This window comes from Nerophis ophidion, linkage group LG16 (genome assembly GCF_033978795.1).
Source record: "Nerophis ophidion isolate RoL-2023_Sa linkage group LG16, RoL_Noph_v1.0, whole genome shotgun sequence".
Classification (NCBI taxonomy): domain Eukaryota; kingdom Metazoa; phylum Chordata; class Actinopteri; order Syngnathiformes; family Syngnathidae; genus Nerophis; species Nerophis ophidion.
In genome coordinates, this window is record NC_084626.1 from 27,399,922 (window position 1) to 27,412,864 (window position 12,943).

The window sequence follows — 12,943 nt, forward strand, 5'->3', positions numbered from 1 at the left end:
GCCGGGAGACATAGTCTTCCCAACGTGTCCTGGGTCTTCCCCGTGGCCTCCTACCGGTTGGACATGCCCTAAACACCTCCCTAGGGAGGCGTTCGGGTGGCATCCTGACCAGATGCCCGACCCACCTCATCTGGCTCCTCTCGATGTGGAGGAGCAGCGGCTTTACTTTGAGTTCCTCCCGGATGGCAGAGCTTCTCACCCTATCTCTAAGGGAGAGCCTCGCCACACGGCGGAGGAAACTCATATCGGCCTTTCGGTCGTGACCCATAGCTCATGACCATAGGTGAGGATGGGAACGTAGATCGACCGGTAAATTGAGAGCTTTGCCTTCCGGCTCAGCTCCTTCTTCACCACAACGGATCGGTACAACGTCCGCATTACTGAAGACGCCGCACCGATCCGCCTGTCGATCTCACGATCCACTCTTCCCCCACTCGTGAACAAGACTCCTAGGTACTTGAACTCCTCCACTTGGGGCAGGGTCTCCTCCCCAACCCGGAGATGGCACTCCACCCTTTTCCGGGCGAGAACCTTGGACTCAGACTTGGAGGTGCTGTTTCTCATTCCGGTCGCTTCACACTCGGCTGCGAACCGATCCAGTGAGAGCTGAAGATCCCGGCCAGATGAAGCCAACAGGACCACATCGTCTGCAAAAAGCAGAGACCTAATCCCGCGGCCACCAAACCGGAACCCTAACCCTAACGCAGAATAACCCTAACCCTAACGCGTCCCCAAGTGGTTCAAACTAAATAAAGCCGAAAGTGCAAACAAGTAAAAACAAACAAAAACACTATTCGCTTGGGACTTTTTGAAACATTCAAATGTCTCGTGATTAACACAACAAACAAAACAAACACAAACACAGGTATCGACATGACCGAAACCTGTATCGATCCGCCCACCCAGTCTGAAGGCTGGTGTCCATCCGTCCCGAAGCTCACGTGCCCCATCCTGCTCGCGCGGGGTGAGGATGAGGAGGAGGAAGAGGAGGCGAGCGGATGTGAGTGTGTAGCAAGTGTTCACTATGCCGGCAAGCCGGCAACTCTTTTTACTGTTTTTTTTGTATTTTTTGGGGGTTCGTTCTTCACAATTAGTACATCCGGTCCTCGGCGGGAGTCCGCCTGGCGTTAAGTGCGGGCTGAGCGGCAGTGAGTAGGAACAATAAGTGGAGCCAACCGAGCACAACAAAAGACACGAGAAGGTGAGCAACGTTTACTACTCGCCATGTTACATTTCTTATATTTAGCGTTCACTTTAACTGCTATGAGACAATACGTGCTATTATGACACGGTGGTCTTTTGCTATATTTTATCCTAATTCGCTGACTTGACACAAAAAGTACTGTGTGTTGTTTTAATGTCAGCTGGAACTTGTGACGTCACCAATGATGTTTTGCTGGTCCTGCAGCTTGTAGGTACTGGAGATCAGTGGTCCCCACTAACTGCACCAATAAGCTTATTAATTGATGTACATCCATCCATCCATTTTCTACCGCTTATTCCCTCTCGGGGTCGCGGGGGGCGCTGGCGCCTATCTCAGCTACAATCGGGCGGAAGGCGGGGTACACCCTGGACAGGTCGCCACCTCATCGCAGGGCCAACACAGATAGACAGACAACATTCACACTCACATTCACACACTAGGGCCAATTTAGTGTTGCCAATCAACCTATCCCCAGGTGCATGTCTTTGGAAGTGGGAGGAAGCCGGAGTACCCGGAGGGAACCCACGCATTCACGGGGAGAACATGCAAACTCCACACAGAAAGATCCCAAGCCTGGATTTGAACACAGGACTGCAGGACAGTGGGGCATAAAACTATTTAGTCAGCCACCGATTGTGCAAGTTCTCCCACTTAAAGGGGAACATTATCACAATTTCAAAAGGTTTAAAAACAGTAAAAATCAGTTCCCAGTGGCTTGTTGTATTTTTTGAAGTTTTTTTTTCGAAATTTTACCGGTCTCAGAATATCCCTAAATAAAGCTTTAAAGTGCCTTATTTTCGGCTCTCTGTGAAGACACTGGCCATTTCCCTGTGACGTCATACAGGGCTGCCAATGTAAACAAACAATGGCGAATACCACAGCAAGATATAGTGACATTAGCTCGGATTCAAACTCGGATATCAGCGATTTAAGCAATTCAACAGATTACGCATGTATTGAAACAGATGGTTGGAGTATGAAAATATTGAAGAAAAAACTGAAGCTATTGAGCGAATAGCTACTGACGCTATTCATAGCCATAGCATGGCCGAATAGCTGCGTTAGCATCGCCGGTAAAATGTGCGGACCAAACGATCAGGACTTTCGCATCTTTTGACACTGGAGCAACTTAAATCCGTCGATTGGTAAGTGTTTTTTTTCGCATTAAATGTGGGTGGAAGGAAATGTAAAATAGTTGCAAATGCATCTGCAGGTTATCCATACATCTCTGTGCCATGTCTGCTTTAGCACCGCCGGTAAATAGCATGTTAGCATCGATTATCTTGCCGATTGTATTGTACCATATGTCCCGGCAAGAAATCTGCGTTCAAAGGACTCCGGCTTGTTAGTGATTCCCAAAGCCCAAATAAAGTCTGCGGGCTATAGAGCGTTTTCCGTTCGGGCTCCAGTACTCTGGAATGCCCTCCCGGTAACAGTTCGAGATGCCACCTCAGTAAAAGCATTTAAGTCTCACCTTAAAACTCATTTGTATACTCTAGCCTTTAAATAGACTCCCTTTTTAGACCAGTTGATCTGCCGTTTCTTTTCTTTTTCTTCTATGTCCCACTCTCCCTTGTGGAGGGGGTCCGGTCCGATCCGGTGGCCATGTACTGCTTGCCTGTGTATCGGCTGGGGACATCTCTGCGCTGCTGATCCACCTCCGCTTGGGATGGTTTCCTGCTGGCTCCGCTGTGAACGGGACTTTCGCTGCTATGTTGGATCCGCTTTGGACTGGACTCTCGCAACTGTGTTGGATCCATTGTGGATTGAACTTTCACAGTATCATGTTAGACCCGCTCGACATCCATTGCTTTCCTCCTCTCCAAGGTTCTCATAGTCATCATTGTCAACGACGTCCCACTGGGTCATTATTGTCACCGATGTCCCACTGGGTGTGAGTTTTCCTTGCCCTTATGTGGGCCTACCGAGGATGTCGTGGTGGTTTGTGCAGCCCTTTGAGACACTAGTGATTTAGGGCTATATAAGTAAACATTGATTGATTGATTGATTGATTAGCGTAGCATGTTATCATCGATTAACTGGCAGTCAACATCAACAAAAATCACCTTTGTGATTTCGTTGACTATCGTTGCAAATGCATTTGCAGGTTATCCATACATCTCTGTGCCATGTCTGTCTTAGCATCGCCGGTCAAATGTGGAGACACTGGCACATTCAATGGGGGTCTGGCGGAAGACACTTTCGCATCTTCGGGCCAGTGGTGCAACTTGAATCCCTCCCTGTTAGTGTTGTTACACCCTCCAACAACACACCGTCGAGGCATGATGTCTCCAAGGTTCCAAAAAATAGTTTAAAAAACGGAAAATAACAGAGGCGGGTGTGTTACCTCGGCGACGTCACATTCTGACGTCATTGCCTCCAGCGCGATTAACAGAAAGGCGTTTAATTCGCCAAAATTCATCCATTTAGAGTTCGGAAATCGGTTAAAAAAATAGATGGTCTTTTTTCTGAACCATCAAGGTATATATTGACGCTTACATAGGTCTGGTGATAATGTTCCCCTTTAAAATGATGACAGAGGTCTGTAATTTTCATCATAGGTACACTTCAACTGTGAGATATAGAATGTGAAAAAAAAAAATCCAGGAATTTACATTGTAGGAATTTTAAAGAATTTATTTGTAAATTATGGTGGAAAATAGGTCAAACAAGGAAGATCTCTGGCTCTCACAGACCTGTAACTTCTTCTTTAAGAAGCTCTTCTGTCCTCCACTCGTTACCTGTATTAATGGAACCTGTTTGAACTCGTTATCTGTATAAGAGACACCTGTCCACAGCCTCAAACAGTTCGACTCCAAACTCCACTATGGCCAAGACCAAAGAGCTGTCAAAAGACGCCAGGAAAAGAATTGTAGTCCTGCACCAGACTGGGAAGAGTGAATCTACAATAGGCAAGCAGCTTGGTGTGAAAAAATCAACAGTGGGAGCAATTATCAGAAAATAGAAGACATATAAGACCACTGATAATCTCCCTCGATCTGGGGCTCCATGCAAGCTCTCATCACGTGGGGTCAACATGATCATGAGAACGGTGAGCAAAAATCCCAGAACCACACGGGGGGACATGGTGAATGACTTGCAGAGAGCTGGGACCAAAGTAACAAAGGTTACCATCAGTAACACACTACGCCGACAGGGAATCAGATCCTGCAGTGCCAGACGTGTCCCCCTGCTTAAGCCAGTGCATGTCCAGACCAGTCTGAAGTTTGCCAGATAGGACATGGATGATACAGCAGAGGATTGGGAGAATGTCATGTGGTCAGATGAAACCGTTCGGGTGGCATCCTGACCAGCTGCCCGAACCTCCTCATCTGGCTCCTCTCGATGTGGAGGAGCAGCAGCTTTACATTGAACTTCTCCCGGATGACAGAGCTTCTCACCCTATCTCTAAGGGAGAGCTTGGCCACCCGGCGGAGGAAACTCTTTTTGGCCGCTTGTGCCCGTGATCTTTTCCTTTTGGTCATAACCCAAAGCTCATGACCATAGGTGAAGATGGGAACCTAGATCGACCGGTTAATTGAGAGCTTTGCCTTCCGGCTCAGCTCCTTCTTCACCACAACAGATTGATACAGCGTCCGCATTACTGAAGACGCCGCACCGATCCGCCTGTCGATCTCACGATCCACTCTTCTCTCACTCGTGAACGAGACTCTGAGGTACTTAAACGCCTTCACTTGGGGCAGGGTCTCCTCCCCAACCCGAATTGATTGATTGAAACTTTTATTAGTAGATTGCGCAGTACAGTACATATTCTGTACAATTGACCACAAAATGGTAACACCTGAATAAGTTGTTCAACTTGTTTAAGCCGGGGTCCACGTTAATCAATTCATGGTGGATGGTAGATTCATGGAGATGGCACGCAACCCGTTTCCGGACCATGGACTCGGACTTGGAGGTGCTGATTCCCATCCCAGTCGCTTCACACTCGGCTGCGAACCGATCCAGCGAAAGCTGAAGATCCTGGCCAGATAAAGCCATCAGGACCACATCATCTGCAAAAAGCAGAGACCTAATCCTGCAGCCACCAAACCAGATCCCCTTAACACCCTGACTGCGCCTAGAAATTCTGTCCATAAAAGTTATGAACAAAATGGGTGACAAATAGACATATATATTAATGGACATATAAAATGTTAACATGCCAGATTGTAGCCAAATGCAAAATTGTTCATGCTAATTTTTTTGCTGTTTTTATCTGCCAAACGTAGAAAGCGAGTCCGTGAAAAATAACGCATACATTAAACCGGTCCCTGGTGGAAAAAAGGTTGGGGAACCCTGCAGTAGCTCTGAATAGTGTAAAACCATAAATAGCGGACGCACTCTTTAAAAGCCCTAAAATTGATGATTATTTGTATTCAGGGTTTCCAGTGAAGCCGCCGGCGTTTCTGGGTGTTGTTGATAAACGGCTTTTGCTTTGCATAGTAGAGTTTTAACTTGCACTTACAGATGTAGCGACAAACTGTACTTACTTACAGATGTAGCGACAAACTGTAATCGTGGTTTTCTGAAATGTTCCTAAGCCCATGTGGTGATATCATTTACACACTGATATTGGTTTTTGATGCAGTACCGCCTGAGCAATCGAAGGTCACGGCCTTGCCACTTACGTGCAGTGATTTCTTTGAGATAGCTTGTTGATATATGTTGTTCTTAAAGTGTTCAAAAATTTGCTCACGCATTTGTTGACAAAGTGGTGACCCTCGCTCCATCCTTGTTTGTGAATGACTGAGCATTTCATGGAAGCTACTTTTATACCCAATCATGGCACCCACCTGTTCCCAAATAGCCTGTTCACCTGTGGGATGTTCCAAAAAAACAACAACAACCAGTGTGACTGTGAAATAAATGAAACCCTGCAGGTGAAGTTTCCTATATTCCCTTTTATTTCTTTTAAGGGAATTATGAATGAATTAATTATGGACACAAAAAAAGCAAGTAAACAACAGTTAAATAAAAGTACAGTAACCAACCTATTATCAGTACATGTATTTGTTACTTTCATTGTAAATAATACAATATTAATCTCTTTGGGTTGAATTAACTATAGGTTTACCCGAAAAATTAAGTGCAACCAAATATTTTCAGGTTAAATGAGCAGTGGTTTGACCTGCCACTACTCTCATTGTTAAGCGTTCTTATCACTAAAAGTGCAAAACTTCATATAAAGTTTGTCGTTCTTAAATCCATTGTTTTCTGTTTTCTATTATCGATTAATTTAGATGAGTGTTTTAAACAACGTTGGATTGATACCTATCTTCCGGAAGGTCGACTTGCCGAGCACAGATCGATATATACTTCAAATTTAGGACTATCATCTATTGATATATCGACACAAATATAATACAAAAAATGTACACATGGCAAACAGGGCTGCAACAGTTAATCGACATAAGTCAATTATAAACATTAATTGACAAAATATTCTTACTTTAAATGGGTTGATTTATTTTCACTCTGGTTATTGGGGGTGCTTGAAAAAAAATGGATTCACACCCAAATCACAATTTTTTATATATATATAATTCATATAGTTGCTATTATGAATTGTAGTTTTTCCTGTTTTAAGTATAGTATCTGTATGTCTTAAATTTCCATCCATCTATCCATCCATTTTCTACAGCTTGTCCCTAATTTCTATCTCAAGTATTGTAGAGCTGGGATTGGGTTTCTTTTGTTATCACTGAATTTACTATAATAGGTTTTAAAACAAGTTCAAATCAGTTTGTGGATTCAACGGTAAACAAAGACGTGTACAACAGATCGTAAGCAATTGACTGGTCAACTAATTGACAAAATGATCACTGATTAGTTGCAGCCCTAACAACCAAGTATGAAGGTGGCGGGCTCACCTCCTCTCACATTGCCATCCTTGTATTATTTCAAACTAATTTTGGCATGTTAAACTATAATCATTGTAATATTGCATGATTCAATCTTCATTGGACCTTTTGGAACTTATTACTAGCAAAAACCGAGGTGCCCCTCTACTCCGGTACCTCCATTAGCGCAACACCATCATTAAGTACAACAAGTAAGACTTTAAGTTTGTTTTCTCGTTTTTCAGACCTATGTTGTCAGCTGCCTTGCTTGGTGTGAATATCCTGTTTCCCCGATCAAAACAAACAATGGGGCAGGCAGGAACGTGATATCCTGTATGGGTCTTGTGTCGCTCTAAATAATGAAAACAAGTGCGGTGCCGAGGTGGCCGTTCACTTCCCCTAATAACACAACAAACATCAAATAAGAGTATTCTTTTAATGTCACAATAGAGTCTCGATCATGAGGAAATTCAGTGACAAGGAGGTGTGCGAGGGACGTGGGACCAAAAGCTCCGGCTGGTTAGCGTTGACTGTATTCAATTTGTGCCTCCAGAAAGCAACATGTGCTTTCCCTTTGTGACTCGCTCACAGACTGCAAAGACAGCTTTGTGTCTGCTTTGGTGTGGGATGTTCGGCTGATTTTAATGCGGTCAGCGCTTCCAATTCAATAAAGCTATTAACCACGGAATATTCCAACGTCGCTGCTAGGCCTGCACATATACAATATTTACCAATCAGGGCTCATTGACAAGCGTATACATAATGTACAGAGTAAACAAGGTTATATCTAGTGAATGGGGGACTGTGTGACCTGTGCTGCTTTACGCCCTTTTTACACTGCAATTTTGTACAAGTCAGCATTTTCTGCCAACACATTTTGATTACTATGCACTCAACCCACATTTAAATGAGAGTTTGTCAGTTGGGTTATGTGATACTGTGGTCAGGCAAGTTCATACAATGCAATGCATCAGCAATAAAGCATACCCCTGTCAGACTGGTTCTAACGACGTATGTCCTCCTTGAATCCCCGATTCAGCTGAGAATTCCTCGTTCGAAATTCTCTCCCACAAATCCGCTGCCATACTGTACATGGGGGCGCTGCCTTTGAGCAATCACCCCCTGCCTTTGACCTCCTCGCAAAGCGTCCATCCAGTTTCGCGGGATGAGATTTTACTACAATTATGACACAAAACACCCTTTAATGGAAACACCTACAACTCGCAAATGTACTTTGTCAAATTTTTCAAAATATCACTTTTATTTTGCAAAAGACTGGTATTGAAACATAGCTACCGACAACTAAGGATAGCAGGGCTGCAAATCTTTGGGTGTCCCACGATTCGATTCAATATCGATTCTTGGGGTCACGATTCGATTCAAAATCAATTTTTTTTTCGATTCAAAACGTGTTTTTCCCGATTTAAAAGGATTCTCTATTTTTTCAATACATAGGATTTAAGCAGGACCTCCCCCAGTCTGCTGACATGCAAGCAAAGTAGTAGATTTTTGTAAAAAGCTTTTATAATTGTAAATGACAATGTTTTATCAACTGATTGCAATAATGTAAATTTGTTTTAACTATTAAACAAACCAAAAATATGACTTATTTTATCTTTGTGAAAATATTGGACACAGTGTGTTTTCAAGCTTATGAGATGCGATGCAAGTGTAAGCCACTGTGACACTATTGTTCTTTTATATTTATTTTCATAAATGTCTAATGATAATGTCAATGAGGGATTTTTAATCACTGTTATGTTAAAATTATAACTAATATTGATACTGTTGTTGATGATATACATTTTTGTTTCACTACTTTTGGTTTGTTCTGTGTCGTGTTTGTGTCTTCTGTCAATTGCTCTGTTTATTGCAGTGCTGAGTGTTGCTGGGTCAGATTTGGTTTTGGAATTGGATTGCATTGTTATGGTTTTGCTGTGTATTGTTTTGTTGGATTGATAAAAAAAAAAAAAAAAATGAGAAACGATTCTGAATCACACAACGTGACAATCGCGATTCGAATTCGAATCGATTTTTTTCCCACACCCCTAAAGGATAAGCCTTAAATCTATATCACAATATAAGTTGCAGCCTCATGCACTAACGATGTATATTGCAATATATTATTTGGTATATAAAAGATAATAGAACCATTTCAAAACAGGTTACGAAGGCTCCTAAATGGGCTGCTGACGTAACAGATTACATAATTTCTAGTTGTATTTTGCCAAAACTATTATGAATGTATTTGCTAATGTACTGTTAATAGATGGTTACTTTCTGCTTTTCGCTTCTCTGTAAATGTATGAAATATTTATTATTCTGTTTGGATAAATTTGGGTATTCAATACCAAGTAATTACAGGGGCAGTGTTGGTCATACCAATGCTGATACTGATAGTTCACATTTTTTTAGATCATTTATTATAATCACAATTATAATCAAACAAAAACACAGGATAGCAGTGTAACAATATTAATTAAATATTCAAATAACCGTCTCCTATTGGCTGTAATTGGTCGTTTGGTTTTTGCTCTTAAAGCCCTCCTTTGTCCAAGGATGTATTCCCTAAGTTTTGGAACAATAACAACAAAATATATTTAGTATAAAAAAAAGTATTGATCTAACCACTGTAGTATCAACCATATAGTAATACTATATTTGGTACCTCAAAAAATCAATTCACATTCAAATCTTAATTTATATTTATTACGATCCTATCAAGTCATACTTTTCAGGAATCAAATTTAAAAAAATAATTTATTTATTTTTTCACCTTTCTTTTTAGGAATACATTTTTGGATTAAAAACATTAAACAACTATTATTTATATTTTCAGTTTTATTATTTTTTGGTTTTCCTTTTATTTTTAGTATTGTAGTTAATAAATATCGTATTTATATGTCTCCTCATTTTATTTTGTCAATCACTATCCTAAATATAGGATTATATTAGTGTTTAGGTTGCTGTATTTTCTTTTATTATCTTGATTACCATTCTGTGATTTTTGTAAGTAAAATTTCAAGAATACATTTTTATAAATACCAAATAATATTACCATGGGGCGGCATAGCTCGGTTGATAGAGTGGCCGTGCCAGCAACTTGAGGGTTGCAGGTTCGATTCCCGCTTGTGCCATCCTAGTCACTGCCATTGTGTCCTTGGGCAAGACACTTTACCCACCTGCTCCCAGTTCCACTCACACTGGTTTAAATGTAACTTAGATATTGGGTGTCACTATGTAAAGCGCTTTGAGTCACTTGAGAAAAGCGCTATATAAATATAATTCCCTTCACACTTCACTACCAGAATTATGTTAAATCAAAAATCGATTCGAAAACGTATTGTCACCCCAAGTATCGGAATCGAATTAAATTGTGAAGTCTTCAAAGATTCCCACTTTTAATCATCTCTCCATCCATTTCCTACCGCTTATCTCTTTCAGGGTCGCGGGGGGTGCTGGAACCTATCTCAGCTATTATTGTCGGTATTTATGTTGAGCTGCCCTCTGTTATTTACATTTTAAAAATCTAGCTTGCGGTTAGCTAACCCCCCAACGGTGTGTAGCGTAGCATGTTCAGCTACTTCTCACGCTCCAATGATGATACTTGTAAGAAACATTTATTTGCCGCCATGGAGGTGGGGATAGCTGTATTAGAAGTGGGTCTGCACTGTGAAGGGACATTAGCCGCTAGCGATGACAATACTTTGCGTTTTGGATGCCTTTGTTTGCTAGTCGCTATTAAATTTGCGGGACACTTTTAGATGTGTCATCAACATGCATTATCGCAATATGTTACCTTAGTATTAACATTTCTGTATCATTTATATTGTGTTTCGAAGACACAGATGAGGACACACCTCTGAAAACAATTATTTACAGAAGTTGCAAGTTCGATAATTTGGAGCTGTACATACATGAACGGTAACATTTTACAGAAACATGAGACATCTAACTAACTAAAGTCTGAATTCATAAAACGTCACATTGCTTTTTCTAAAGAAAAATTTGTATGACCCTGAGAATCCTTTCAGTTTGTATCCTAAAAGCTGCTTACTAAAACAGTAGAAGCGACTTCTACGAATTTTGTTTTTCTGTTCCCTGGAAGCTCAATTAAGGAAGACCACTATTTTCCAATTTATGTGTTTTTGGGTCAGTGCTAATCTATAGTCCCAGCCGTAAAAATCAATTCAGAGCCCTTCCTGAGCCGACAGACTGTGGCCTTGATTCCATTGGTTTTCTTTTAAAATGACAGCCCTTGCGACAAAATTGTCTCCTTTGATGAACATCAATTTAGTCTATAATGTAATCACAGCCAACGTGGTTCACGCCGAAAGTTGTGTCAACAGGAATCTGTTCCTCATATGCTGTGAATCAGCTCAGCGGTGTGCAGACGCTGTATCTCTTTTCCTTGTTTCATGTCTGCTTTGTCCCTGCAGACAGGACATCCTGAGTTAAACAAAGAGTCAACCAAACACACACTTTATGACTCATTTCCAGCATTTTTTCTTACAGAAATATCACTTCTGATGGACTTGATCCAGTTATAATTAGAAAACAAATAATCGTATCAGGCTCTCGAATGGTGATTTAGTTTCTAATGATTTGGAAGAATGAAGACAGTAAAACACTTTTTAATATGTTTGACCAAAAACATGTGCCAGATTGTGGGCGTATTCTTCTGAAATTGCAGAGCACTAGCCCGCCTCCTTTTAAATGATTTAAAAACAGTACAGAAGGTTAACTTCAAAAGTCAGCGATTTGCAGTAGTTTAACCAGACCACAGTGTTATCCTTTTACCCCAGAGAAGGATTTGTGGTACAGCTTTAGCTGTGTGGGCGTTTTACCTTTATGACAGCCAACCGGATGTCATCCATACCCATCAAAAGGGATCAACCCTCCCGAAACTGCTCAGGGGCATGAACATGCTGAGTTGACCCCTGACTCTATTTCTCCCCTGGTGCATGCACAGCGTTTCATCTATTTTTGCAGTGTTTCCCATACTTTTATTTATTGATGGCACATCACCACAAATACATTTTGCCATTATCTGTTGGCCCTTGCTCATAGGCACATTATAATGGGACTGTCTTTGAATGTAGCGTGTGGTAGGCTACTTAACACACAGACAAAAGCCTTATCTACTAAAGGTTCAAGTGCAAACTTGATTGTACACGCAAAGCTGGTCTACTCAATCAATCAATGAATCAATGTTTATTTATATAGCCCCAAATCACAAATGTCTCAAAGGACTGCACAAACCATTACGACTACAACATCCTCGGAAGAACCCACAAAAGGGCAAGGAAAACTCACACCCAGTGGGCAGGGAGAATTCACATCCAGTGGGACGCCAGTGACAATGCTGACTATGAGAAACCTTGGAGAGGACCTCAGATGTGGGCAACCCCCCCCCCTCTAGAGGAACGAAAGCAATGGATGTCGAGCGGGTCTAACATGATACTGTGAAAGTTCAATCCATAGTGGCTCCAACACAGCCGCGAGAGTTCAGTTCAAGCGGATCCAAGACAGCAGCGAGAGTCCCGTCCACAGGAGACCATCTCAAGCGGAGGCGGATCAGCAGCGTAGAGATGTCCCCAACCGATACAAGCGAGCGGTCCATCCTGGGTCCCGACGAGCGGTCCATCCTGGGTTCGACTCTGGACAGCCAGTACTTCATCCATGGTCATCGGACCGGACCCCCTCCACAAGGGAGGGGGGGACATAGGAGAAAGAAAAGAAGCGGCAGATCAACTGGTCTAAAAAGGAGGTCTATTTAAAGGCTAGAGTATACAGATTAGTTTTAAGGTGAGACTTAAATGCTTCTACTGAGGTAACATTTCGAATTCCAGAGTACTGGAGCCCGAACGGAAAACGCTCTATAGCCCGCAGACTT

At 42.0% G+C, this 12,943-nt stretch overlaps 1 protein-coding gene across 2 annotated transcripts in view; it reads left to right on the plus strand.

Moving 5' to 3' along the window:
* The first annotated feature begins 964 nt into the window (after positions 1–964).
* Positions 965–12,943, plus strand: part of frmd4ba (FERM domain containing 4Ba) — a 125,870-nt gene continuing 113,891 nt past the window's right edge. Inside the window, exons 1-2 of one of the 2 annotated variants that reach the window (XM_061874770.1) lie at positions 980–1,000; positions 1,095–1,201. The gene's annotated coding sequence lies outside the window, so the exon portion shown is untranslated. Of the gene's footprint in view, positions 1,202–12,943 lie in introns of both variants that reach the window. The other variant, XM_061874769.1, reaches the window with a different exon arrangement.